Source organism: Callospermophilus lateralis, unplaced genomic scaffold (assembly GCF_048772815.1).
Source record: "Callospermophilus lateralis isolate mCalLat2 unplaced genomic scaffold, mCalLat2.hap1 Scaffold_227, whole genome shotgun sequence".
Taxonomy (NCBI): Eukaryota; Metazoa; Chordata; class Mammalia; order Rodentia; family Sciuridae; genus Callospermophilus; species Callospermophilus lateralis.
This window is the reverse complement of record NW_027513180.1, coordinates 81,650-108,600: the sequence shown is the minus strand read 5'-3', so window position 1 is coordinate 108,600 and position 26,951 is coordinate 81,650.

Here is a 26,951-nt window from a genome sequence, read left to right as displayed (position 1 = left end):
GAGAAATAAAGATACCTTCAAAGATATTTTTAAGGGAAGGTTTTGATTAGAACAAAGAACATAGCGAAAGAGTATGAAATATGAATTTGAGTATGTAGACAGGAGCCAGTTTGTTATTCTTGGATATTTGAAAATAACTTTCAAGGGATTTTAAGTTATGACAAGACAAGATGACATTTGTATTCTCAACATAGAGTATGGATTCAGTTAGGAGAGTCAATTGTAGGACAAATTTAGAACTAATTAAAAGGAGAGACTAACACCAGTTACTGGTCCAGCAAAGATGCCAGGGTAGGTCAGGGTGGTTGACATGTTAGTGAAGAAAAAATATAGCAGTTAAGACATTCGGAGTTGCAGGTAAACAGAAATTCAAGCGTGATTTGGCTGAGTTAAATAGGTAGTATAATAGTTTATAATTTACTACCAGGGATATTTGAAGAGCGTACAAAAAACAATAAGACTTGAAAGCACAATTTCCCAAATGTATCTTACTCTTTTTCTACTACAATACTGCAGGTATGGAGTGTGCTCCCAAAGTTGATATGTGGGTTTCTGTATGGACTGAGGCAGCAATTCAGTAACACCAAGGATACAGATCCTTTAAACTCTTTCAGTCCTGCATTTGTTTTGTCAAAAATTTTATGTGCATAACAGACTGGCTTCTCTTGTACAGAAAAAAAAATTACATACATACTTAAGAGTATTTATAGGTTCAGTAAAATAGAACATCCAGTGATAGGCAGAGTTTATAAATGTTTGGTAGATTCAGTAGCTTAACAAGGTCACCAATGACACAGTTTCTCTGTACACTGTCATGAACAGTGCCAGCTTTACTCTAAAATGAGCTTTCTGGGTGGAATAGGATGGCTTCCAGCACAGTGAGGGCCAAGGGCTGACTCATTTGCATCCAGCTCCAGAGAGAGTGCTGGGACAACATGGACAAGTTGTCATGAGCTTTACTTTTATTGAACTAGCTGAGCTATATGTTTCACAAATGCACAGAAAAGATCTATGAACTCTATGCTTTCCTTCCTGTACATCTATATTTCCATAGTCTATTATTCCTTTCAACACCTTACCTTCATTGCAAATTTCCAGTACAATGATTTCAGTTTTCACTAATAATGAAAAAGCAATTCATTTCCCATTTGACAGGTGACATTTGTGGCATATTTCCTTAAGCCAGGATGGAAATGAGGTGAGTGACACTTTAACTCCTAACAAAGGTGTCCACCAATGCTGTATTAATTTAGAGTGCATGATAATACCAAAGGTAATTTATTACATCTGGAAATTCATACTATGGTATATTACCAATCTATTATAATTTGCTTGAATTTTTTTAAAAATAATATATCAAGCTAACATTATTTTAACCACTTATGAAGAAATTAGTTTTAAAGGATAACAGTTTTGAAAATTGAGATAATCATATTTTATGACTGATAATATTTGTTTTACCCTACTAGTAACAATACAAATACTTGCTTCAAACTTACATTTTAATGTCTTTAGTTCTTAATACTGAACATTATCATCTTAGTGCAGACCTCTTGTAATACATACAAGTAAATTCACTGTGTAAGTACAGAATCAGTTTCTATTCCAGAAGGTATTAAAATTCAAGACAAACTGTGTCGATGTATTGAAAGGAAATAAACTGAAGGGCTTTTTTTCTCATTCTTAAAATTAATACACTCCTTTGATAAATATAGATCACATACATTACCACAGCCTGCCCCAAAACAATTTCATTGAAAATATTTATGTAGTGTTTTTTGGTTTGGCTAATGATGAATGTTTTGGAATGCTACATTAACTAAAGAGGCAGCGTAATAACTCAACAACAGTAAACATATATAGCAAAGGTAGTTTTGGTAAGTAAAATCAAATAGTTTGTAGTTAAATGGAATAAAAACTTATGGTTCTGATAAGCATAAATAAATAATTATGAATTAGATTTTAAATAAATGAAAATGATCACTTATATAATTTCCAAACACAGAGGAAAGATTACTTTAGAAATGCTTTGACTTAAAAGAATTTTCTTTTGTATATTTTGCTGTTTGATACCACTGAGACATAGCTCCTCATATAAGGTACTAACCTTTCTTAAACTCAAAAAAAATTCAATAACATCATTTTGAAAGTTTAATTATGCTTTTTGAGAGTTATATACCATTTGTTGTAAAATAACCAAGCATGAAATACTTCTTCAATCTAAAAACTTATTTAGCAATATTTACTTTTTTAAACCATAAAGTTTAGAGATTCATATATGACTACATTTATTACTTGATGAATAAATTTTACTTAAAGTATTTTATGAAGTTCTTCAACTAAATGAAATGAGTGCAATTCTTAAGAAAAATAGATAAATCATTCTTAGTTTTCTGCAAACTAGATCTCTCTTTTGTCTGGAAACATAAGATTATCACCTTGTTTAAATATAATAAATCACACATTTCATCACAGAGAAATTAGGATATATATAATAGATAACAAACACCTTGCTTGCTACTATTCATTAAGATAAAATAATAAAATGCCTATATTGTTTATTACAGTCATAATGTTACACCATTTGCATATTTGAACATTTTGCATATTTAAACACAGACATATTTGAATGTCAATTAAAAGGTTTATAATTGCTAAATATGATAACATGGAATATTTGTGGGCATACCATAATTTTTTGAAATTTGTGAAATGTGATTTATTCTTGTTTAAATCCATCATACATTCATTATTTTAAATAATGAATCATTAAATTGTGTTAAAAAATAGAATGTTTTTTTTTCACAAACTAATATTAGTAAGTCTACAAAAAACTGACTTGAATGTTTTTTGGAAATTAGAATTTAGGCGTTTTTCTATAACTGTCTTAAGTTGTCCTGTGCCTAGGTATCAGAGTCTGTTGTATCACCAAACTGTTAACTATTTAAACTTTTGACTTATTACTAAGTTATTTTAACCAAAATGCTTATAAAAAGTTACTTACCTAAAAAAATCATCTTTTATCATTAATACTTTTTTTTAAACACATTGTCTGTAAAAGTATTTTCCCTTCATTTAAAAACAAAGGCTTCTTTCTGTGAAACCTCTTGATTTTGTTTTACTAAAACTCATTCCATCTGTTTCAGAGCTATCTATTTATTCTTGGCTTTGCTGTAGTCGTCTTGAGTAAAACCACATCCAGTGTGGCCCTAGTGACTGGCACAGACTTTGTAGCACAAGGCTTTTGGTTGCTGTTTACTAATTCCACAATATTTAGTTGTCTCTATAAAGTGCTAATCATTTTTTTGGCCTTCTGTGTAAGAATATAGAAAGAGAGCAAGATGGAGGGAGAATGCAGAGAGATGTTTGGACTTATTTTGATACTTTAATTTTTAAAAGGACAACCATAGCCTCTTTTGAGTTCACAAAATTGAACTACCAAAGGGGATTTTTGCAACATCTACTTCTGCTTCTAAAATGCCTTTTAAATGTTTTATAACAGGAATGAAAGTAAGCAGGCTATGTCGTGCCACAGTTCAGAGAATATATGAACTAAAGAGATTCAGTAAGACTGTCAAACTCATCATCAGAGAAGTTCATGAAATTGGACAGGCAGTATTTCAAACAAAGCTATTGTAGAAATAATACTGTCACTTGAGGTAAAGTATATCATGCCTTAGGAAAAGGCCATTTTATTTACCTTCCTGTAGTCTTATTTTTATATAGACTATTAATAAAAACAAAAAAATCATAAAATTAAGTATGTTTCTTTTTTTTTTAGGATTCTCAATGTGCCCTTGGTTGGTGAATGAAATATGTTCTTGTATTTTATAAAAGCTCTCTTGGCTTCTTTTTGCCTTACAAGTGAAGTGTAAGGGTATGTTGAAATGGCTAAATAAGAATCAAGAGAACTCAACATTTCTGTGCAATTGCTAACATTAGAGGATTCAGCCACTGATGTTTCAGAAAAAAAAAAAAAAGAAAGAATACAAAACCTGGCACAGGTTTTGAGAAACTACCTTCAAAAACTCTTCACATGACCTTTGTGAACACTGTACAGTGGTGGAGACCATCACAGGTCATGTTTCAGTACACCAATTCTGTACCTTCCAGCTTAGGCAAATGAAAGAAAAAAGGGAAGTGAGCTAATAATGCACAGCAACATAATTCCTCGTCCCTATATTAAACAATTCTGTGACTAATTGAAAAATATCCTAGCTGTTTTATTTGAAGAAATGGTGTCTCATTTAATTTATGGCATGAATTAATTAAAGATTTACCAGACTTAAAACTTGTTCCACAACATGTAGTTCAAAAACTAACCTGAATCCTTGCCCAGAAGTCCAACAATGTTATGTGATAAATCCCAGCTAATGCCATCTAATTGCCAGGCTTGCTATTTCACTGTGGGAATGCTAGGACCTAAAATCAATCTTATAAATATCCTATCCTCTTTTCTCCAGTTGAAGAAGTACATAATGATGTTGAAAGCTGGTATTTTTCCTTACAGGACTATTTATAGTAACTTTGTTTAATTAGTTAACAGTTGAAGTCTAACACCTCTATGTTATTTAAAGAGATTCACTGCAACAGGATTTTTGGAATTTTACACTACTCTTTGAAAAGAATTCCAAAACATATAGGAGGTCTCAATTTTGTTTAAAAAATTAGTAATCTCCATCCATGTGAGTTTTATTTACTCTCCTTGTGCATATACAATAAAAATTACCATTTATGTGTAGAGCTAACATAAATAACAAGGGCAAAAAACTAAATTCTATTAATTCCTAATAAGAAGAGAACATGTGAAAAATATTTTAAGTTTAGATTCATTTTTTATACACTAGCTTTTGCATAGACACTGATTTGATGAATCTCAAATACAAGTTATTCATATTATGTACAGTAGTCTTGCTATTTATAAAATACAGTTAATTTAGAAAATTCTTAAAATAACAGCAGCTTTAATTTGACATAGACTACCACCACCCAAATGTGGAAATCATTTTTAAGGTATCTAAAGGTTACTTTAAATGTCTTAAATATAACTCTTCTCTCAAGTGCAATTTGATAAATATCTGAAATCACGGAAAGAATATTGAATTTCTATGAAAATCTATAACTAAAAAGCTTACACTTATTTTTTGTAATGTTTCCATGAAAAGGAAATAGTACAAACAATGAACCACACTTGGAGTTTAAACAAATGGTCATCCATTAAAGTGTTTCAAAACATTTTAAACATCTTCTCTTATGGTTCTTGACAGCTGAGGGCAAACAAGGTTCTTTGTCAATTTATAACTAAGCCAATACCTATAAAGATCCTCTGAGATTACTGTAAGCTCCAACTAATGTCCATTTTCTTTATGCTACATTTGGGCATTCAAGAGTGATGTCTTCCTAGGTGGCTATCTGTCTCCCAGACTCATTTACCTGAATGCATTAAATGAAAAGTGATGAGCTTTGGGGGTGAACTTAATATTTGGTGCATTAAAAGCTAATTTATTATATATTAATATGACCTTAACAATACCATTACTAATTCATATTCCCACTATCATAGAACAAGGGTTTATTTTTCTCCATATCCTTGACAACATGTTTTCATTTATGATAGTCATTCTAACTGGGAAAGGTGGCATTTCAATGTAATTTTAGTTTTGATTTGCATTTTCCTTGTGGAAAATTATATTGAGGATTTTTAATATATTTATTGGGCATTTGCATTTTTTCTTTTAAGAGGCATGCATTAAGATCATTCCATTTATAATTAGGTTACTTGTTGGCTTTTGGTTGTTGTTGCTAAGATTTTTGAGTTCTTTAAATATTCTGAATATTATTTCTCAGGTAGTATTTGACAAACATTTTCTCTTATTCTTTAGACTCTTTCTTCATTTTTTAATTGTTTGTTGCACAGGGTTTTAATTTGATTAATCCCATTTGTCAATTCTTGCTTTGTTTCCTGTACTTTTGAAGTCCTATTCAGGAAACCATTACAGTACCAGTATCTTAAAGTGTTTTTCCTAGGTTTTTCTCTAGTAGTTTTAGAGTTTCAGGTTTTACATTAAGGTCTTTGATTCATTTTTAGTTGATTTTTGTATAGGGTGAGAGATGGGGTTCAAGTTTTAATCTTCTACATTGTAGATTTCCAGGTTTTCAGCATCTTGTGGTCAATAGACCGCCTCTTCTACAACTTGTTTTTAATTCCTTTGTACAGAGTCAGTTGACTGAAGATGTGTGCCTTAATTTCTGTTTTTTCTCTCCTGTTCCAGTGGTCTAAGTTTCTGTTTTTATGTAAATAACATATTACTTTTATTGCTATGGCTCTGTAATGTCTTGTAATTAGCTATTGTGATGCCTCCAGATTTGCTCTCTTTGCTTAAGATTGCTCTGGCCATGCAAAGTCTTTTGTGCTTATGCATGATTTTTTTTTTTTTTACTTTTTCTAGTTCTTGGAAGATTGACATTGTTATTTTGTTGGGGACTGCATTAAATCTGTAGATCACTTTGGGTAGTATGGAAATTTTATCAATATTCATTTTTTTGAATCCATGAACATAGGAAGATGGAAGGTCTTTCCATATTTAGTGATTAGGATTATTTCAGTGGTGTTTTGTAATTTTCATTATATATTTCTTTTCATTTATTCTCAGGTATTCTATTTATTCCATATGTATGCACATGGAAGCATCTATTGTGAATGGTGTTAATTTCATGATTTCTTTCTCAGCAATTCATTACTGGTGTATAGAAAAGCTACTGATATCTCTAAGTTGATTTTGCATGGGAAAAATCTGGGAGAATGTCTTTTAAGATTAGAAGCAAGACAGGTGGTCATTGTTATGATTTTTATTCAATGTAGTACTCAAAGTTTCAGCTTAAGTAATTAGGGAAGAGAAAGAAAAGGCATGTCAATAGGAAAGGAAGAAGTGAAATTACACCTATTTAATTATGAGATTTGTACTAGAAAAACCTGAAGATTCCTCCAAAAGACAATTAAAATTTTTAAATTCAGTAGAGTATACAAAATCTTGCTATTTAAAAAAAGTGTCATTTTGTCTACTACCAGAGTAAATTCAGCTAGTAGTTATACATTTAGAGAACTCAAGGGTAGGTAGAGATCCAGATTTAGGAATCACCAAAATTTAAAGGACTTTTCATAACACATTAGGGCAAAAAAATGAAATGTTTCCCAGAGATGAGGTATGGAATACAAAGTCTGGAAGACAAAGTTTAGAGCTCAAAATACATGAGAATTTAAAAATAAAACAAAGTGGTTGAATAGGCAAATCCAGAAATATTACAAGAGAACTAGAAGAGATTGGTAAGAATAATACTGAAAGATCAGTATTTCAAGAGAATATCTGGTCAAAGGTATCAAATGTAAGAATTGATTTTACCAACATGAAGGTCATGGGTGACTTTTTTCACAAAGGTCTCAGTAGAAAGGTGGAGTTGAAGTAGGAGTATATTACTTTGAAATGTAAATAAATGGGCATTAATGATGCAGACATAATATTTTTATATATCTATTTCAACAAGTCTGGATGTGATACAAATTTACAGAAAAATAGTTATGTGTATATTTCGGCTTAATGCAAAGTTGTATTTTAAAATAATAACTGTCTTTACACAAGCATAACATAGAGATATGCATAAATACATAGAGTAAGCCACATTACATTAACAGTTTTTGAAAATCCAGCCTTTACTTCAGAGCAAAGCCTGTCCAAGGAAGGAGCATGACCTTTGTCCTTGGAAAGACCCACATAGAACTCCTAGGCACATACCCACCCTGCTGAGTTGTTTATCTACAAATAACCTGATATATCTGCTGATCCAGGTGTCCCTGACTCAGTCAGGCTAGGTGGAGACCCATAGCAACCCCCTAGCAGCCACCAATCAGCATGAGACAGACAAATACTTGGGATGCTAGATGACCCTCCCAGTAGTTTAAGATCATTGATAACTAGTTGGGAAACCATGTAGTTCAACGGTTGATAACATGTTGGGAAACCATGTAGTTCAACACAAACACCCCTCTTGGCTTAAACCAATCAGTTCAAATGATTCCCCCTCTTGTAGTAACCAATCACTCCTAACCAACTTGTTCCTGCCAGTGCTAATCATGTTTTAGAGTTGTTTTATGATTTTCCTGCGGTGTATGATGATTTGCTAAGAGATGCTATAATGTATGTGAAGTCCCTGCCTCCCCCAAAGAGTATATAAAACTGCTGCAAACCCTGGGCTTGGGGACTCTCAGCATCGCCAATTGCTGTGTGTGCCTGGAGGACCGAGCTAGCTCGCAATAAACACCTCTTTGCTCTTTACATCAATCTTGGTCTCTCGTGGTCTTTTGGGGGTCCTGAATTTGAGCATAACACTTTCCAGTATTTTATTTAGTTTCTCCCTATTTATTTTTCAGTTGATTACTTTCTTGATTTGTTAATGTTACTGTTTGGAGAAAATAATTCCAACCGAATCTATGTTTTCTACTTTTATAGCTAATGTTCAACATTCTTTCTTTGTATATAACACTGGTATTTTGTAATTTGACTTCATAAAAGCTGTTCAATGAAAATTTTCTCAAATCTAGTGATTTATTGTATTTATCTCCATTATTCAAACACAATAATTTATACTCAGATGATTTAAGTTTATAATTTATCTCTTTAGCTAAATAAGCATAATTCACATTAATAATTATATATTTTGTTTCAAAATAAAAATACTTGAGAAAATTCTAGGCAAGAAAATTCTAAGCAATTCATCAGGTATGCAATAACACTCAGAGTTAAGTTCTGCAAGAAAAGCCTATGCAATTATGATAGTTTGGGTCTTAACTGTCTCCTTAATTCTCATATTGAAGACTTGACCACAATACACAAGTGTTCAGAGGTGCAACCTTTGGAATGTAATTGGATTATGAGTACTCTGACCTTATTTCAGTCAGCTTCATTACTAATTTGACCCAAAAACCTGACTAGAACAATATTAGAAGGAACAATTTAATTGCTGGCTCATGGTGAAGCCAGATTTAAAGTTAGGTAGTCAGTGTAGTCAGGTAAATCGGGTCTAATATCGAGTGAAATCTAAAATGGAGGCCATGCTGGGAATGACTCAGGGAAAACGCAGGACAACTCATGGAATGTTAATGAAGGCCTGAAAAGGCCCTAGGCCAAAGTCCACCTCAAAGAAATGTTAATGGAGCCCAGGAAATAGCCCCCAGCAAACTTGAAGGTGCTGACTCAGAAGTCCTTCCTGACCAGATTACTTCTTTGGCCCACCTGTGTCCCACCCCTCTTCCAACCTACATTCCATCACCAAAACTATAAAAAGGGGAAACAACCACACTTCCACGGATTCCCACCTTTTGGGTCCCCTTCTTTCTCCGGGAGAAGTCTTTTCTGCTGTCCTTTAATAAATTTCTAATTTCTACTCTGACCTTGCCTCGGCGTGTGCTTTCTGGTGTTATTCTTCAACATTGGGGAAGCAAGAACTCGTCACCGGTCAACAGTGGTTTCAATGGTTTCAGAGGTCTTAGTTCATTGATGGTCAACTCCAATTCTCAGAGCCTAGGGTAAGACAGGACATCATGGCAGAGGAGTGTGGCAGAGAAAAGTAGCTGAGACTATCACATCAGGAAGGGGGGAGAGAGAGAGAGAGAGAGAGAGAGAGAGAGAGAGAGAGAGATCACCCCGCCAAATCTCCCCCCAAGCTCAGCTCACAAAGGAATGCCCCCAGGGACCCAGATCCTCTGGCTGAGGGGGTGGGTGGCAAAAGAACAGTCAGTGTAGGTAATGAGTCATCAGATCTGACTCAAAGAATGAGCTGTTTGGAAAGGAAAAGAAAGGAAAGGAAATGTTAATACCTTTAGTATACTTCCTCTTCCTTCAGGTCACAGAGGCTGAATGGGAGAAGAGGGCATGAGAACAAAGGAAATCTAAAATCTAAAAAATGGGCAGGACACCCCCACTCCCTCAGTATACCAACTTGAACCCCAGCTTCTGCAGAGAAGCCTCTGTCCCTCTTTCTCTGTTCTATCCTTTAAATAAAACTTTTTGCTCTGGCCTTAGCATTTCTCGGGAGTACTATCTTCAACACCAGGGAACCTGATTGTCAACCCCAGTATCATAGCCACACCCTACCTGACTACAGTTACCACTCCATAAATCCCTATGGAAGGATTAATTCACTGATTAAGTTAAGTCTCTCATAACCCAATTATTTCACCTCTAAAACTTGCAAAATTTCACACATGAGCTTTCATGAACACCTCACACCTAAACTATGACAGACCTGATGGAGGCACTAGTCCATTTATGAATTGTACCTTAATGGCTGTTGAGGGAGGAGCTTAGTTATAAAACCTAGCTCTCTCTCTCTCACTCTCTATTTCCCAAAATAACTTTAGAATGGGATTCTGAAATATGCTTTGAATTAAATAAAATATTATCTAATAAAATTCACAATATTACTTAGAAACATAACATCAAAATAAAATCTATGTATTTAGCAGACACACCTTAGGTGAGTTGCCTCTATTGTTAAAACATTTGACATACAGAAAGGACAAATATGTTTATGGGAAATACAATCTTTCCTTTACGAATATGTAAAGTATCATTAAAAACACAATGTAAAAACAATAGCCACACTAATGAGAGGCATTCATCACAGTTTTAGAAAGAAAAAAATGTCTTAAAATTTGAGAGTAACTGTGATAATGCTAGTTTAAAAAATCGTTATTTCTTTTTGGTAATTTCCAAAAATGACCAAAGATTCTTTCCCTTGTTGTGTCCATATCTTCTTCGGTAAAACTTTGACCTTGTTTGAGGTCTTGTGACTTTCCTTGTTCAATGAGATATTAACAAAAATGACAGTTACAAGTTGGAAAAGTACTTAAACAAGATTTGTCCTTCACTATTTTGAGATTTCCTGCTAATAAGAAAAGGTGGAGAAGCCCAGGCTGGCCTGTGTTGTGTGAAAGACAAAAGACATTATGTCCTCCTGCCAGGCCCAGGCTTCTAGCTGAAAGGCATATGAGAACAAAGAAGCATGCCCAGTAAGACAGGCCAAGTAGGAATGAAAGACCCTCCGACTCCCTGTCCAAGGAAGAACGCACAAGACACTGGCTGCAAATCAAGAGGCAATTTATTGATACACAGGCGCCTGCTGGTGCTCAGCAAAACCTCAGCCGGAGCTTTGGTGAACTGGCACACTGGGCTTTGGGGTACAGGTCTTTTATAGGATAAAGGGGCAGGTTAAGCGCATAATAACCAATAAGAAACCTGTTGCGCGGTAAGCAACAGGTTTCTTATTGGTTATTTTGAACCCAGCATATAGATTACCTAAAGGGCAAAGTTGTTTTTCACTTTATGTTCCCGGAATAACCGCATAACAGTCATATATTTGCACTCTGCTTTTTCTGTTCTTGCTTATCAGTTCCTGTTTGTTCAGGCATGCCCTGGGACCTGGTTTTCTGTTCTTTCCCAACCATCCTGTTCTTTCACAACTGGCTACCCCTAACTGATTATCAGATAAACATCTCCTGTGCTTGCGTTGGTTTGCAACACACCCTGATGGTTTTGCAATTGGGCCTGGGGTTACTGGGCTAGGGTCTTTCAGGACTATCATTTCAAAATTGGGAATATGTGCATTTTTTTTAAATATGGGAAGAGCTTGCTTGATACACAAATTAGTCAGGTACTACCATAACAAAATCTGAAGTATTTGGCATTGCTTTGGAACACGGCTTTGTTTGTCCTTATGAAAAACCAGCCTCTACCTCAGAGCAAAGCCTGTCCAAGGAAGGGACATGACCTTTGTCCTTGGAAAGACCCACAGAGCACTCCTAGGCACATTCCCACCCTGCTAAGTTGTTTATCTACAGGAGAGATCTGCTGCGCCAGGTGTCTCTGACTCAGTCAGGCTAGGTGGGGATCCATAGCAGCCCCCTAGCAGCCACCAATCAGCATGAGACAGGGAAATACCTGGGATGCCAGATAACCCTCCCAGAAGTTTATGGTGATTGATAACAAGTTGGGAAACCATGTAGTTCAGCATGTACACCCCTCTTGGCTTAAACCAATCAGTTCAAATGAATACCCCTTTTGTACTGACCAATCACCCCTACCCAACTTGTTCCCACCAGTGAATGTGCTAATCATGTTTTAGAGTTGTTATTTGATTTTCCCACAGTGTGTGATGATTTGCTATGATGTATGTGAACTCCCTGCCCTCTCCAAAGAATGTATAAAACTGCTGCAATCCCTGGGCTCAGGGCCACTCAGCATCACCAGTTGCTGTGTGTGTCCACGGAGGACAGAGCTAGCTCGCAATAAACACCTCTTTGCTGCTTACATCGATCTTGGGTCTCTGGTGGTCTTTGGGGGTCCTGAATTCAAGCATAACACTTGTAAGTAAGTGAAGAGAATTGTTATCAAAAATTCTATTATGGTTTGCATGTGAGGTATCCCCCAAAAGCTCACATATAACACAATGAAAAAATGTTCAGAGGAGAAATGATGGGATTGTGACAGTCTTAACCCAATCAGTGATTTAATCCCTTGATAGGGATTTACTGAGTGGTAGGGTGTGGCTAAATGAGGTGGGAATAAGGGTGTGGCTATGGGGTATATTATCTCCAGAGTGGGGTCTGTCTCTGCTTCCCTCCTCCACCTCTTTCCATGATGTTCAGCCTGACTTCAAGCCCGGAAGAATGGAGCCAGCCTTCTATGGACTACCATATCTGAAACCCGTGAACGTTCAAATAAACTTATTCTCCTTTACAATTGTTCTGGTCAGATCTTTTAATCACAACAGAGAAATAGCTGACTAAAACAGATTCCACGATGTCCAATACAAAATAAAGCAAAGCAGCAATAAGCAAAAATCAACTGAGCTAGGAAAATTAGGAGTGATGTGCTACAGCAGATTTGATAAACAGTGACGACCCACATTATATATTTGTGAAACAAATAGTAAAAGGGAACCTTGATGTCAATTGGAAGATAGTAATTGTATCTATAATGCAATTATAGACCTTGGTAACATGATGTCCTAGAATATGATCAAAGTGCTGATGGAAGTGCATGTATGATAATGTACAGAAAGGAAACAATGAGTTGTGGGAATCAGTTGGAAATATATATAATTTCCCTATTCCCTATTCTGTTTTAAATCAGAAAGTATAAATGGCCCCAGGATAAAGTTCAAATCAAAAGTGTGGCTACAATACACTTGTTTGAGACCCTTGAGAGATTTAAAGCATTGACTAGTACAACCTCTCAGCTGAGGGAAAAATAAATATTTTTTAAATCTTCAGGCTGCTACTTAACACCAGGCTCACTCAAAAGGAGAGAGAAGCCATACTTAAAAGAATGGGGTTTTTGGAATGGACCCAGATAGGAAATCTGCAAAGTTTTAAAGGGACTTGTCCTGTCTCCTCCTATGGGAAAGGTCTAAGAAAGTTCAACATCAAGAAAAGCCACTATGGTTTTTATCTCTTGTTCATAGTAGTCAGGACCACAAACCTCCTCAGCTACAAATCTAGCCAGCTATTAATGAATAGTTTTCTCAAAAGAGGGGAGCCATGAACTAAACAATGATGCACTAGATCCCAGGGTCCCAAATAATTCTCTCAAGAACTGTTTATTCTCACAAAAATTACTCAAACCTCAGAAAGATTTTCTTTACATGTTTTTATCTCTTATTACTTAACATCTAGATATGAAAAGTATGTATTAAAATTTTGACATAAAAACTATGTATTAAAATTTAATTCATAATAATAATAAATCCACCAACTGATAACTTCACATAATTAATAAAAATATATTTTGCAAAACAAAATAATTTTAGTTAAATGGGTAAAATTGTATTGCATCTTACAAGTGTTTTATGTTGTATCAAGTGGAACAAATAATATATTATAGTTCTTCCTGGTATCTGATTAACAATCTTATATTGTTTATTTCTTTATACCCATAGATGTTTGGCATCAAATCAGTCTGATATGTTACTGAAGTTAATGAATATAAAGAAAATTCATACATAATATATGTATACATATATTTAGCAGAAAATGAAGATATATTTACTGAATTTTTTTGAGATTATTGTGGACATTTTTGTCAAAAAATACATAAAATCTTGATGAGTAGTAGATTCTTAATATCCATTCCCTTGGGCTGGGGTTGTGGCTAAGAGGTATAGTGCTCACCTGGCATGCATGAGGTACTGTGTTTGATCCTCAGCATCACATAAAAAATAAAAAAAAATAAAGATATTGTGTCCACTTATAACTAAAAAGTAAAAAATATTGGAAAAAATCCATTCTCTTATTTTTCATCTGGAATGCATATTTACCCATTAATGAGTCTCTGATAAATATAATTGTCATTTGGACATGTTCATAATTGATTTATGTACATCTTCTAAATAATAACACATTTCATTATGTAACATTTTTTGTATTTATGACAAAAATTTATTGATTATAGCAGCTTTCTGAATATTCAAATCTCTATAATAATGGTGTCAATATCTGAAGATAAATTTTACACAGGATTTATCATTCTTATTTGTTGATGAGTGCTTGTGGATCAAATAAGCCTATAAGTTAATATGTACACAATTCATTGCTTATTATTTTTAAAATTGCATTTGTATAATAACATCACTGATCTAATAAAATCATTTTATGTATTGAGAAGCTGCAAGTTTGTGATGAAAACAAGTATTCTCAAATCCTTACACACGATGGAAAGATCACATTATGTCTTTGACCATAAATGTGCTCATTCCTCCTAGAAGTTACAAGTTTGCTTCATTCATTTCTGATAAAATATCCACCAAATGCCCCAATCTAAATTGCCATAGTGTGTCATTTTCCTTCTCTGTAAAAATTAGATTCCATGAGAAAAAGATGGTCCAATCCAGGTTGAAAATTAACCTTGTATGTGCTGTTCTTTGATATAATTTTCACACTTCTATATGTAGTTGACATTCTTCATGTGTACTTCTCATTGGATAACGATTTAATAAATTTCATCATTTTATGTTTTCATGGTTATTCAAAATGACACTGGGTTCTTTGTTTTTTTCTGTTTTTGTTTTTTCTGGAATGTTGTGGCAAAGAATCCTTCTAGTGCTGTTTGGTATCACCTCTGTGATTTGTACTTATGTGCCAGCAATTTTGCCTATTCTTGATTTTTGCACTGTAAATATTAATTGAAACAGAATGGAAATAAAAGCAAATGATCTCTTAAATGTTTTGAAATTTCTTCATTTCTGTATTTAGGTCCCCCAGAAAGGCAAAAATTAACACAGATACACAAGTGACAGATTTGATAATAGTTAGATTTTGGATGTACTTCTAAGGAAATATAGAGAATGGTCTAGAAGCCACTCCCAGGGGCTTAACTGGAATCTAGTCAAGGAAATTTCATACTCCAGATCAGGGTAATTCTGGCAATATTTGACCTGGGTAATTGCAGAATAACTCTGCATCAAAGATTGTGATCTCACAGCTGGGCCTAATTGTTGTGGAGTTGGGTTTTTTACAGGCAAGCTAGCCTTGACTCTACATTGTTAACTAGTGTTTGTATGTGTGTGATGGGAGAGGCACAGGTAATTTATCTTTTATATTCACAAGTCATTTGATCAAGAAGTGCAGAATATCAGAGAAATCATGGGATCCTATTCTTTAAACACAGTGCTGAGAGCATGGCATTTTGGTAGTTCTGAACTGGAATGACTTTCATTCGTCTGGGAGAATATGAAAATTTTGTGGCCAAACTCCCAGGTATCATAGATTGTAAAAATGCTTACAAATTTTTTCTTTCCTTGTATCAACTCCCCTTTCTATGTATCTGTTGAATGGATTTATTGCCTCTGGGCTTGAGTCTGTGCTTTGCTTTGGCCAAAGATAAATAACAAACAGAATTTAAGAAGAAGATGTAAAAGCACTTGAAGAGCAAAACCAGTCTTCTTTCTTGTTGCTTTTAGGAGCTTCGTGAATGACACTGTGAAATATTGTAAGTTAAATTTTTGAATGGTGCGAGTTATATGGGTGATTATCCCTATGATCTAGCTTGAAGCAGCCAATCCCAACTGAGAGGTAACTGACCACAGAAAATTGAGTGATGATAGCTTTCAAAAGAAAAAAAGTTCTTTGAAACTGCCAACTGCATAACTGCCAACCCTCAGAATCACAATCAAATAAAATGTGTGTTGTTTTTAGTCACTATCTAATGAAATTCTTTGTAACTATTGTAGAGATGACTGATAACACACTCTTTATCCAGCATTCTGTGTTCTTTAAAAATAATCATATTATTCTAAGCCTATGAGATTCCCTCCTTTCTGATCTCTTCATGCCTTCTTCTACTGTATATAGTATTATTCATTCAGTTTCCTGCAGTGTTTTTTATCTCTTTTTTATACCTTATAATAATGAAAATCCATTTTAATTGATTTGATTATAACTGTAATAGAACTCTAAATAATGTAATATTATAAGTAAAAAATGAATGTACTTAGGCTGTTGATCATATAGAATGCAGAAATAAAAGTTGAGCTACTTAGGTTATCAAATGTAAATGATTTTATTATGAAAAGCAATATCATTAATAACTGAAGACAAAATAGTTCTTCAGTTTCTTTAGCAAATATCTTTGACTTAATGCCTGATATAGATAGCATGTTTAAGTGTTTTAGCCATGATTATTTAGTGCATTTGTGTAGAGAAAGAACACTCTGTAGTTTCTTAGTGTGTATTAGTTATATATATAACTTGCCCAGCATGCTTGATGCCCTGGTGCCCGTCTCCAGAATAATAAAATAAAGAAAAATAACTTTATCACCTAGCAATCACATAAAAGTCAATTACCTAGTGAACACACACACACACACACACACACACACACACACACACGCACAATCACTAAGCATTTTGTGTACATTCATCCAGATGATAACATATTCCTAGATTATGAATACAGACTTTTTAGATTTCCACACACAAAATCTCATTTTTACATATTTGTTTACAGTGACATGCAAAAGCTATTTGTTAAGGTATCAAAAACTACTGTTTTATTTAGTTGTGTTATTCAATTTGGTCCCATGATTATTTCAAATCTGTTTGTTTTGCATGTTTACATTTGCTTATTTTTAAAAGTTATATTGGGGCTGGAGATGTGGCTCAAGCAGTATTGCACTTGCCTCAGCACTACATAAAAATAAAATAAAGAAGTTTTGTCCACCAAAAACTATAAAATAAATATTTAAAAATTCTCTGTCTCTCTCTCTAAAAATAAAATAAAAAACAAAATGAATTTTTATAATTTTTATACATTATTTAAAAATAAATACAATATTGAATCATATCTATGATCCCTATAAGTAAACACCAAAATTAATTAAATATCCATTGCAATACTTAGATTGTGGATAAATACCTGAGGTCATTTAACAGAGCTAATATAGGCACACAGATGGGTTCCTTTAATTCTTTGGCAATGGCAATGAAACTAAATTTAATTGTAGCATATCATCCTCTGTTTTGAAATTGCCTCTCATCATTAAAAATAGATTTTTTTTCACATTGCCATTTGTCGTGTCACAGTCATTCTTATCTTTAGTTATTTTTCAAGATAGAGAAAATGGGACTGATAGGCAAAGCCAAACTAGAGGGCTTGAGTGTTCTAAAAGGTGAATCTGCTGCTTAAAGAAACTCATCCTGATAGTTCATAGTATGAAACTTTTCTTCTTCCAATATATCTTTTCCACTGTCACCTCAGTCTCTCCCATTATTCAACATACCCTTCCTCTTTCCCTTAGCTGTGCCTCTCCTTAAGTCTCTCTCCTTTTTTCTTTTTCACTATTTTCCTCCTCCAACTCTCCCACCCGTATTAATCCTTTTATTTTCTCACTCCTTTCTTAATAAATAAATATCTCGATATGTAGATGTAGATTGTCACTATCAGTTATTTATACAAAGATTGTACTTTTTAGGGAATAAATGGAATGACAACTTTTGAACCGTAATATTTAACCATGAAACTAAAACCTTTTGATGAAAAACTTATGTCCCAAGTTTTAAGTTCAGTCAGTCAGTCTTGGTTTTGAAGAAGCTTGATTCTCTTCTCTAGCATATGTGCATGTCAGCCTTAATGAAATTCCCTGTTAAACTAGGAGAATAACTTCCTTAAAAATATGTTGATGAGTCTAATTACCTGAAATCAAAATCACATCGTCTTCAAGACTTCAAAAGCTCACATTCAACCTTACACCATTTTTTTCACATTACATCTTGATTGAAACTCAATTAAGAAAAAGCCAACTTCTCAACAATCCTCATGTAAAATATCTTTATTATAATTTCTAAAGCTACTGATTTACCTCTCAGTTGGTCTTAAATTTCCCATCAGTCAATACCTCATTTAAAAAAAATTGCTTTGAAGTTGATCTCCATGGAAAAATATCTTTAAAAACAAAATCCCTTGAGCTAACATTAGTTTTGCACATCTCTCTCTGATGCTTACTATTTTCTCATTTTTTTTTCTTTTTCATTCCTCCAGTCAGTACCGTTTTGCCTTGTCCATGGTATTACTTACATATCTAGTACTGTGTTATGACTCTGGAAATTCTCTCTAGATTAAACATGAACTTAGTAGATCAGTGTAACAATAACATTGTGCAGAGATTATTATCTTTTGAAGTAAAAATGCTTCATGCTAAGCTATCAATATTGTGATTTATTGACTTGTATGATCTTGGCAAGTTATACACAAATTTGGAGTTAGTAGGTTATTAGTGTCTTTGGCACTGAAGCAATTGGATCTGTATAATTCATGGATGTGTTCAAATTCATAGCAACTTTACATGAGAAGTGAACAATATGCAATTAATGTTGATCTTGAAAGAATGAAAGTGACCAACACAAACACAGTATGATGATTTCACAGAATTCTAAAGGACAAAACAAAACAAAACAAACAAACAAAAACCTTATCCAGGACAGCACTATGTTTACACTACCTCATTTTCCTTTTATATCATCCTAAGATAGATGACAGACAGAGAAACAGGTTGTTATTTACAGCTTTTTGCCATTCTTTTTACATGCTAGTTACTAGTCTACAAGTAGTCAATGACCTTGACATATCATCCATTTGAATCAGATGAGATATGATTTCTCCTTTTTATGAGTGTACAGGTTGCAGAAACACAAGGAAATACTTTAAATACTTTTATTCTAATGGAGGAGGGACTTTTCTGCTAAAATAATTGTTAGAAGCAATTGCCCACTGAATCACAGTGTACTATTTTCATGCTCCAGAAACTACCTATTTGAGATGTTCAGATCAGTATTTCCTTCCAGAAATGATGAGGATTACTTGAACCCCATGGGATCTCTTGAACCTCATAGCACATCACAGAGAGAGAGAGAAGAATTTTAAGTGATAAGTCTCTCAGGTAAAATAAAACAGGAAAATAGTGGCTCTCTTATGCAATTAAAAGAGTGAAGAAATACATTATCAACTATACATATCAGAATTTTAAAATATTAGTACAATTAGGATAAAAATTAGTACATTGAGATAAAAAATTGTGGGGGAATTCTTTTAATAATTGAGTTTTAATTACCTAGCTTTTTTTATATTTTCTTTTCAGTTCCTTTTATTGAGGGTTTGTTGTATTGAAAATCAGCTGCAAGACAACTTCTGTTTGCTCTCTTATGTCATATATTGCCTCTAAATAAGTTGACTGCAACAAATTGTTACAGCCACTGATAATTCATACATGGAATAAATTATTACACTGGAAATATTGACAAATGGAATTGCTTACTGTTGTATATAATGGGACAGCACGGGTTGTCTGCCAAGTTGATAAAATTAGACACTATTTATTTATTTATTTATTTAGGCAAGTTTCTCACCACCAAGTTCATGAAGATTGAACATTCTTCAGGGGTTTCCTTGTAGTTTGCTGATTTCATTTCAATTACGGAAGAATGAAATCTAAAAATCACTGAGCACATCACACTGTGACCCAGTTTTGTTAACAGAGTAGAACATTTTTAAACTGAGATTCCTAGGTTTATGTTCATGGGATGGCTTTAAAGGGATTGTAATATGGTATTTTCTCCTTTATCTAAATGTCTATGCATTGGAAAAATAATTCAGCTATTTTTTATTTTGTCAAATTTTGTTCAATTCTTATGTGCATATTTTATTATGATTTTCAATTAAAACATCATAAGAAGGCAGAGGCTTAAAGTAGGCAAAACATAAAGTAACTCAAATAAAGTATATCTAATTAATTATTTTTTTACGTAGAAATTTATTACTTTCAATTAGAAGATTTTAATTATCTATGCATTAATTTATTTATTCATTCATTTCATTAGAAAGAATCTAAGTGTGAAGACTGGCTTCTAACTCGAAATCCTTCTGCCTCGGCCTCCTGAGTTGCTGGGATTATAAGTGTGTGCCAACTATAAGCTGTTCATATACTTAATTTAAAATGATACATACAAAGATTTATAAATACACACATATATAAACAAACACACAAATATATATGTATGTGTCTTTAGTCTTTAACACAGAGAAGTCCAGATAGGTAGAATTTTTCAAAATACTGATTTTCCCTCTCATGGAAAATTTCTTTAGATGATATTTTTTTTAATTTCTTGACAGAGTCAAACACTGTTTTGCCCATAAAATCTAAATTTCAATTCACATTGCATTACATAATTTCTCTGACATTCAAAGGTTATAACCTTTTAAAATACATTTATTTTTACTTTTATGTTAAATATAATATTAGGATATATTTTCATATAATCACAAAAACATGGAATTTAATTTGCTCTAATTCAGTCCCCAGCACTTCCTATTCCCCTCTACCCCTCTGATTCCCTCCTTTTACTTTACTGATCTATCTGCAATTTACATATACTCTTCTTTTTGAATTAGTGTCTTCTGTATATACTTGACGTTGAGATTCACTGTTGCATATTTATATATGTACCTACAAAACTTTGTTCAGATTCACTTACTGTTCTTCCCTTATTCTGTTTCTCCTTTCTCCCTCTGAATCCCCTTGGTCTACTCTACTAATTGTCCCTCTATTTTAAGAGGAAAATAAAGGGGTGTATTGGGGATTATAACTTTCTAATAATTCAATGTTATTTTAATTTTCCTTCAGGTTTTCTACAAGAAAGCAATTAATTACATTCACATTGTCAGCAGGCTAGACTATTGGTGAGGTAAGTAAAAGCCTAACAGCATCCAATGGTTCATGTATTTATAATCAGGGACACATGGGAGAATCAGTAGTCACTTTGTTGAGCTTGGTTGGGGAATACCTGATCCACTTAAACTACCTGGAAAACGTGAGTAACAAATTCATGGATGCATTTTTAAAATGTCATTCCATACTTACTGGCTTCTTCCCGGGTTGTATTTGTATTATATACAAAGGCAGGACAAGGACCAATCTTAGTGGAATACCCAGTGAAGCATAGACATCCAGGAGAGGGAATATTAATATTCTTGATGATAATTCCTGCTTATGTGGTCAGGTCTCCTCTCTCATAGACTTTCAATGGCTTTGATACTCTCCTTCTAGGGCCTCTATGACAATTTTAAAAGAGCTAGTATTCATGACATTGTTACTATAATGTATAACTTCAGAATGGGAATAGGTATCAGTTCTGATGTAATAATCATTATATACACAGCATGTAACTCCTGTAAGTTCTCTGAGTCCTGGTCACAGACCATTTCTCATTTATATATTCATCGCTAACACAAGCTCTTTAATAAGGCAAGTTTCCAAGAGATGCTTCACAATAGGCTCAAAGAAGGAATGAGATGTATTGAAATAACTCCACAAATATTTATACAGAGCTATTCAGAAGATGCAATTTATATGGAGCGCTAACTCTTGCTCAATATTGACATAGTAAATAGAATTTGGCGGCAGTTGAAAGAGTAAAAGAGAAGAAGAAAAAAAACTCAAACAGAGGAATATTTCTTCCTCAAATCATTACAATGTTGGTGTCTTAGAGTTTGATATTGACTAGGAGGTCCTAGCCACATTTTAATTCTCTCTATATACATCTACTTCTACATCTTAAATATGTAACCAAATATTTATACATTTTATCTTCCATTTTAATTTCCCTTCTAGCCCTAAATTGGTCCCCTTTCCCAAATCTTACTAGATATTTTTGTTTAATTGGGTCACAGGAATATTAAATAAATCACATCAAAAAATGGAGCTTATTATTTTACTGTCCAAATGACCTAAATCTACTCTTCCCAGTAAATATGGTGGTCATGAGAACCGCCTGCCTCATATTTTGAGTATCTTGTAATATTAGCTACATGATCTTGTGAATTTTACATGGTATCTTTTATTGCCATTAAATTAATTAGTAGAACATTGTTTGGGATTGATGGTAGCTCAATTTCTAGATTGTTTCTTTTTGGAGGGTAGTAAAATCTCTTTGAATCACCCATACCTAGCAATGTCCATAGCAAATTTGGTGTACTTATCTTCACTTAGAAATATCTTAATTTTCAGGCTGAGGTTAAAAATAACTTCTTGCTGGTAATCTGGTCTCTGGTCTCTCCTCTTGCTGGTTTTCATTCATTTTTTTTTTCCTTTCTGAACTTCTACCACAATTTTAATTAAATAACTCATTATAACATCATTAGTATCATTTCCCCCACAGAATACAGAAAAAAAATCAATTCTTACATAAACCTCATGGTAACCACAGCACTTCACACAGATCATAGGATTATTATATCCTCAGTAAGGAACTATGAATGATTGAAGATATTAATGCTCAGACAAGTGATAGGATGATCTTCAATAGAATGACAGAATAAGTAGAAAAATTAACAGGCCAGGTCTAAAACACTGCCCCAAACTCTTTTCTGTAGACTTTTATATTCCAATATGATAGCCACTTAGAAATCTTGCCTTTTTGAATTTGAAATTAAATGACTATAATAAACATAATTACAATGTTAGGGCTTCATTGTACTTTCCACTTTTCCAATTCCCAAATGGTTTATGTGGCCAATATCTATTACACTTGACAATGCTGAAGAACTTTTCCAGTTTTGTAAAAAGTTGTTAGACCATACTTTCCATGTTTCAAAAATATAAACAAAGTTGAATAGAAAAATGATTATATAATGTTAATTGTATCTACTACAGTGTCTTTCTTGAAATATCTTATTCTTTAACATAGTAATTTAAAATCCACAGAATACTCTATAATATCACTTGAGGTGTAAACTTTTAACAATCTTAATGTGTCACTTACAAATAATGTCAGTTTTGTAATGACAACAAGTCTGATTTCTCTATGCTGATGACAGTAAAAATTAGGCTCCTTTTGTAGGAGAGATTTAATTAAGACAAATAATTTGACGTAGCTTGTGTCTACAAAGAACAATGTAAATTGAAGATCAGGTTAATTTGATCATCATGGATAAGCCAAATAAAGAGAAAGGATGAGGAAATGAATTATAACCTCCAATATTAATTTGGGATATGTAAATTGGCTCTCTTATCTGGTTAATACAAACAATTATTAAAATTGGTAGAGTTAAAGCCAAGGACATTTAGGCAGTGGCAAGTTCTATTATACAAAAATATAAATGGACTTCTAAACTGGACAAAACCCAAAAATCACAGAAAGCTGTTCCTCTGCATTTAAAATACACCATGAAAATTCTTTCTGTTTCAAGAAAATATTTCTGAAATGTAGCATCATTAAATAATCTTTAAAAATTATTATAGTGTGGAAATGGTTTCAAAAAGCTGAAATCAGTTTAGAGAATATTTCAGGGTAAGTAAACAATGAAAAAAAAATTTACAAATAAGAGGTTTTGCTAGAAAGGTAGACAGCATTAACATTTAAAACTGAAAGCAACAGATATCAATAGATATGATATAGACATTTAGACATATAGATATACAGTAAGCTCCTGTTCTCTTTAATGTTTGATATTTGGGGAAATTGGTTGAATTTCCTGGTTTTGTCTAAACACTCAGTAAATCTATCAATGTCCCCAAATATATGTATCAGGAAAGCATGCAAAGAATAGTAAGCGATATACCTTCAAAGAATCCTGAATAAACAGTACCAGGTGGCTGTTTTCAGACAGCAAGAAGCTTCTCTTATCACTGAGCATGTGCTAATGATCATGAGTTGGAAAACACTCTGTAAATAACTAACTTCTTATACTCTTTCCTATGATTAGAATTGTCACACAGCAAATCATAATTTTTTTTCTATCCTCATCATTACACTGTTGATGAATCAACTCTGTTCAGAAGCAAAAACCCGAATCAGAGAGAAGAGGCCTTTAGGTCTGATATTTGCCCTTAAAAATGTAAAACTAACATCTTAAAAATAGAACAAAATATTGGAAGGTGTTGAAGGATATGTAAAATGTCATGCCATTAAGCTATCTGTGGCATGTAACAGAGAGAAAACTAAAAATAGTTAAGTTCAGGGTGATTTTTTCAGGAACTACAAATAGAAAAATTTCCTTATAGAAAGTGAGAGCTGAATTGTTCCTTGAAGCATATCAATGAGAAACTCAAAGCATTATTAAATAAAAGACACTGTTTAATCTGAGTGCTGATTCAAGTGTAAGCCATAGTCCATGTAAAGCCAGAAAATGTTTCCTTTGAACTTCTCTTCCAATAGAGTTGATTCTAGTCTGTGAGCTTGCATTAGTTCCCTACTGGTGCCAACAGGTGATTGAGACAACATTAGGGTCTTATAGTTCTGGAGAACAGAATTCCAAAGTCAGACTCAAGGTATCACCCTTTTCCTTATGGAAATTATAAGGGTAAGCTCATTTTCAGGCCTTTTACCAGACTCTAGACGGATGCCCTTTTTCTTGGTTCATGTGTCCCTCATCACACCAGCCTTTGTTTCCCTCCTTTCATGCCCTTCTCTGACTCTGACCCTCTCATCAGTACTTTTGTGACAATACTGGATCAATTTGAAGAATACAGGGGAACCTCCTCCTCTGCTGGGAGCCATCAGCCAAGTAGGTATGACAATCTCCTTGCCAGCTTACTCCCATGCTGTCTAGTGGAAGGACTTCTGAAAGGTGACCTTGCTCAAGGACCAGGGTGGTTTAGCATAATAGGAGATTAGGGTGTTCCCCCTTTAGAATAGGGCAGTTTAGCATAATAGGAGATTAGGGTGTTCCCCCTTTAGAATAGGGCGTATCCTGCTGCTGAGTTCCTCTTGAGTTCTTAGGGTCAGACAGTATATTTTGGGAGACAGAAGCCCATGTGGAGTGGATTTGGGCAGAGTGTGGATTTGGGCAGAGAACGTGGATTCCCCCAGAACGTGTTAGTAGACGGCCGGTGTGAGATCGGGAATAAAGAATTGCTGTTTGAATCTACAAACTGTGTGGAGACTCATGATTTGTGCCCAGCCAGAGACTGCGGCACTCCTCCTCAAATTGTTAAATTAATCACATCTGCAGAGGCAGAGGCATTTTTCCTTAACACATCTGGTAAAATATTCACAGGTTATAGCAACTAGGGCAAGGACAGAATTGATAGAATAAGAAGCGTGTGTCATAGATTAGTATGTGCTTGAAAATCTATGAAATGCCTTCAAATGTTTTTACAGAGTTCTTATCCTTTAAGTGTAGATTTTGATTCACTCATGTGAAACTGGTAATGGCCTTATTTTGTAAGATATTTCATTTTTAAATCATTACAAGGCTCTTAACAATTGGATTAACTAATAAATTACTTTCTCCCATTCACTATGAGCACACATACAATTATTAGGAAGCACATAAATTTAAGCGTACAATATTATTTTGCTCATTTTTATTTCAATGCAATTCAGAATGAAGAAAAAAGGAGAAAATTTGCCAGGCACAGTGGTGTACACCTGTAATTCAAGCAGCTCTGGAGGCTGGGAGAGGAGGATTAAAGCTAGTCTCAGCAATTTTGCAAGACCCTGAGTAACTTTGTGAGTTCCTGACTCAAAATAAAATATACCAAAAAAGGACTGGGGATATGGCTTAGTGGTTAAGTGTACCTGGGTTCAATAACCATAACAAAAAAAAAGGAGAAACATAAGCAAAAGTAGCATAAACAAAACTGTTCAGGTATTCATATGAAATATTAATGTTTATCATTGCTGTAAAGAAAACAATTTCTCTATTTCAATACACTACTTGATGACTTCAGAATGTCAACATAGATTAGCTGGTCATTTACAATTCTGAGAACATCTGTTTATTTCAGTATAAAATCACGATTATAATGCTAAATGATAGTTTGTAATAGTTGTTACTTCACTCATTAGCCCAGAGTAAAACACTACTAAAACTCAATTTATTTTCTAAAAAGCAAAAACAAAAAGTTATGGTTCAGATGCACCTTCAAAAGTCAGTTATTTTAAATAAAAAAAAATTTATGTGTTGTCTTTCTAAAAGATCAAAAGAGTTTAATGCTGGCTTTGTAACTATGATTTCAGTCAGACTCAAGTAATTATGCTAGGTTATAAGCTCTCCTCTTATTAGATATTCTCATAGCAAAATAATTACACAATGAAAAAAAAACAACTCAATGATTTTAAAAAAAATGATGAATTAGTGATTTCACCCATTAAATATCACAGATATTTTATTGTGTATTTTTTTTCAGAGCTGAATTGTACAAAAAGAGGAGTCTGAATCTTATATTATTATATATGATTTTAGTTAGACTCAATGTTTTAGTTAGACTGAATATATTATTATATATTTAGTTAGACTAAATATATTATATATATATTATATATGATATATAATATAAAATTATATAATATAAAATATTATATGTAATATTTTATATTATTCAATGTTAAACCATGAATGTGATTC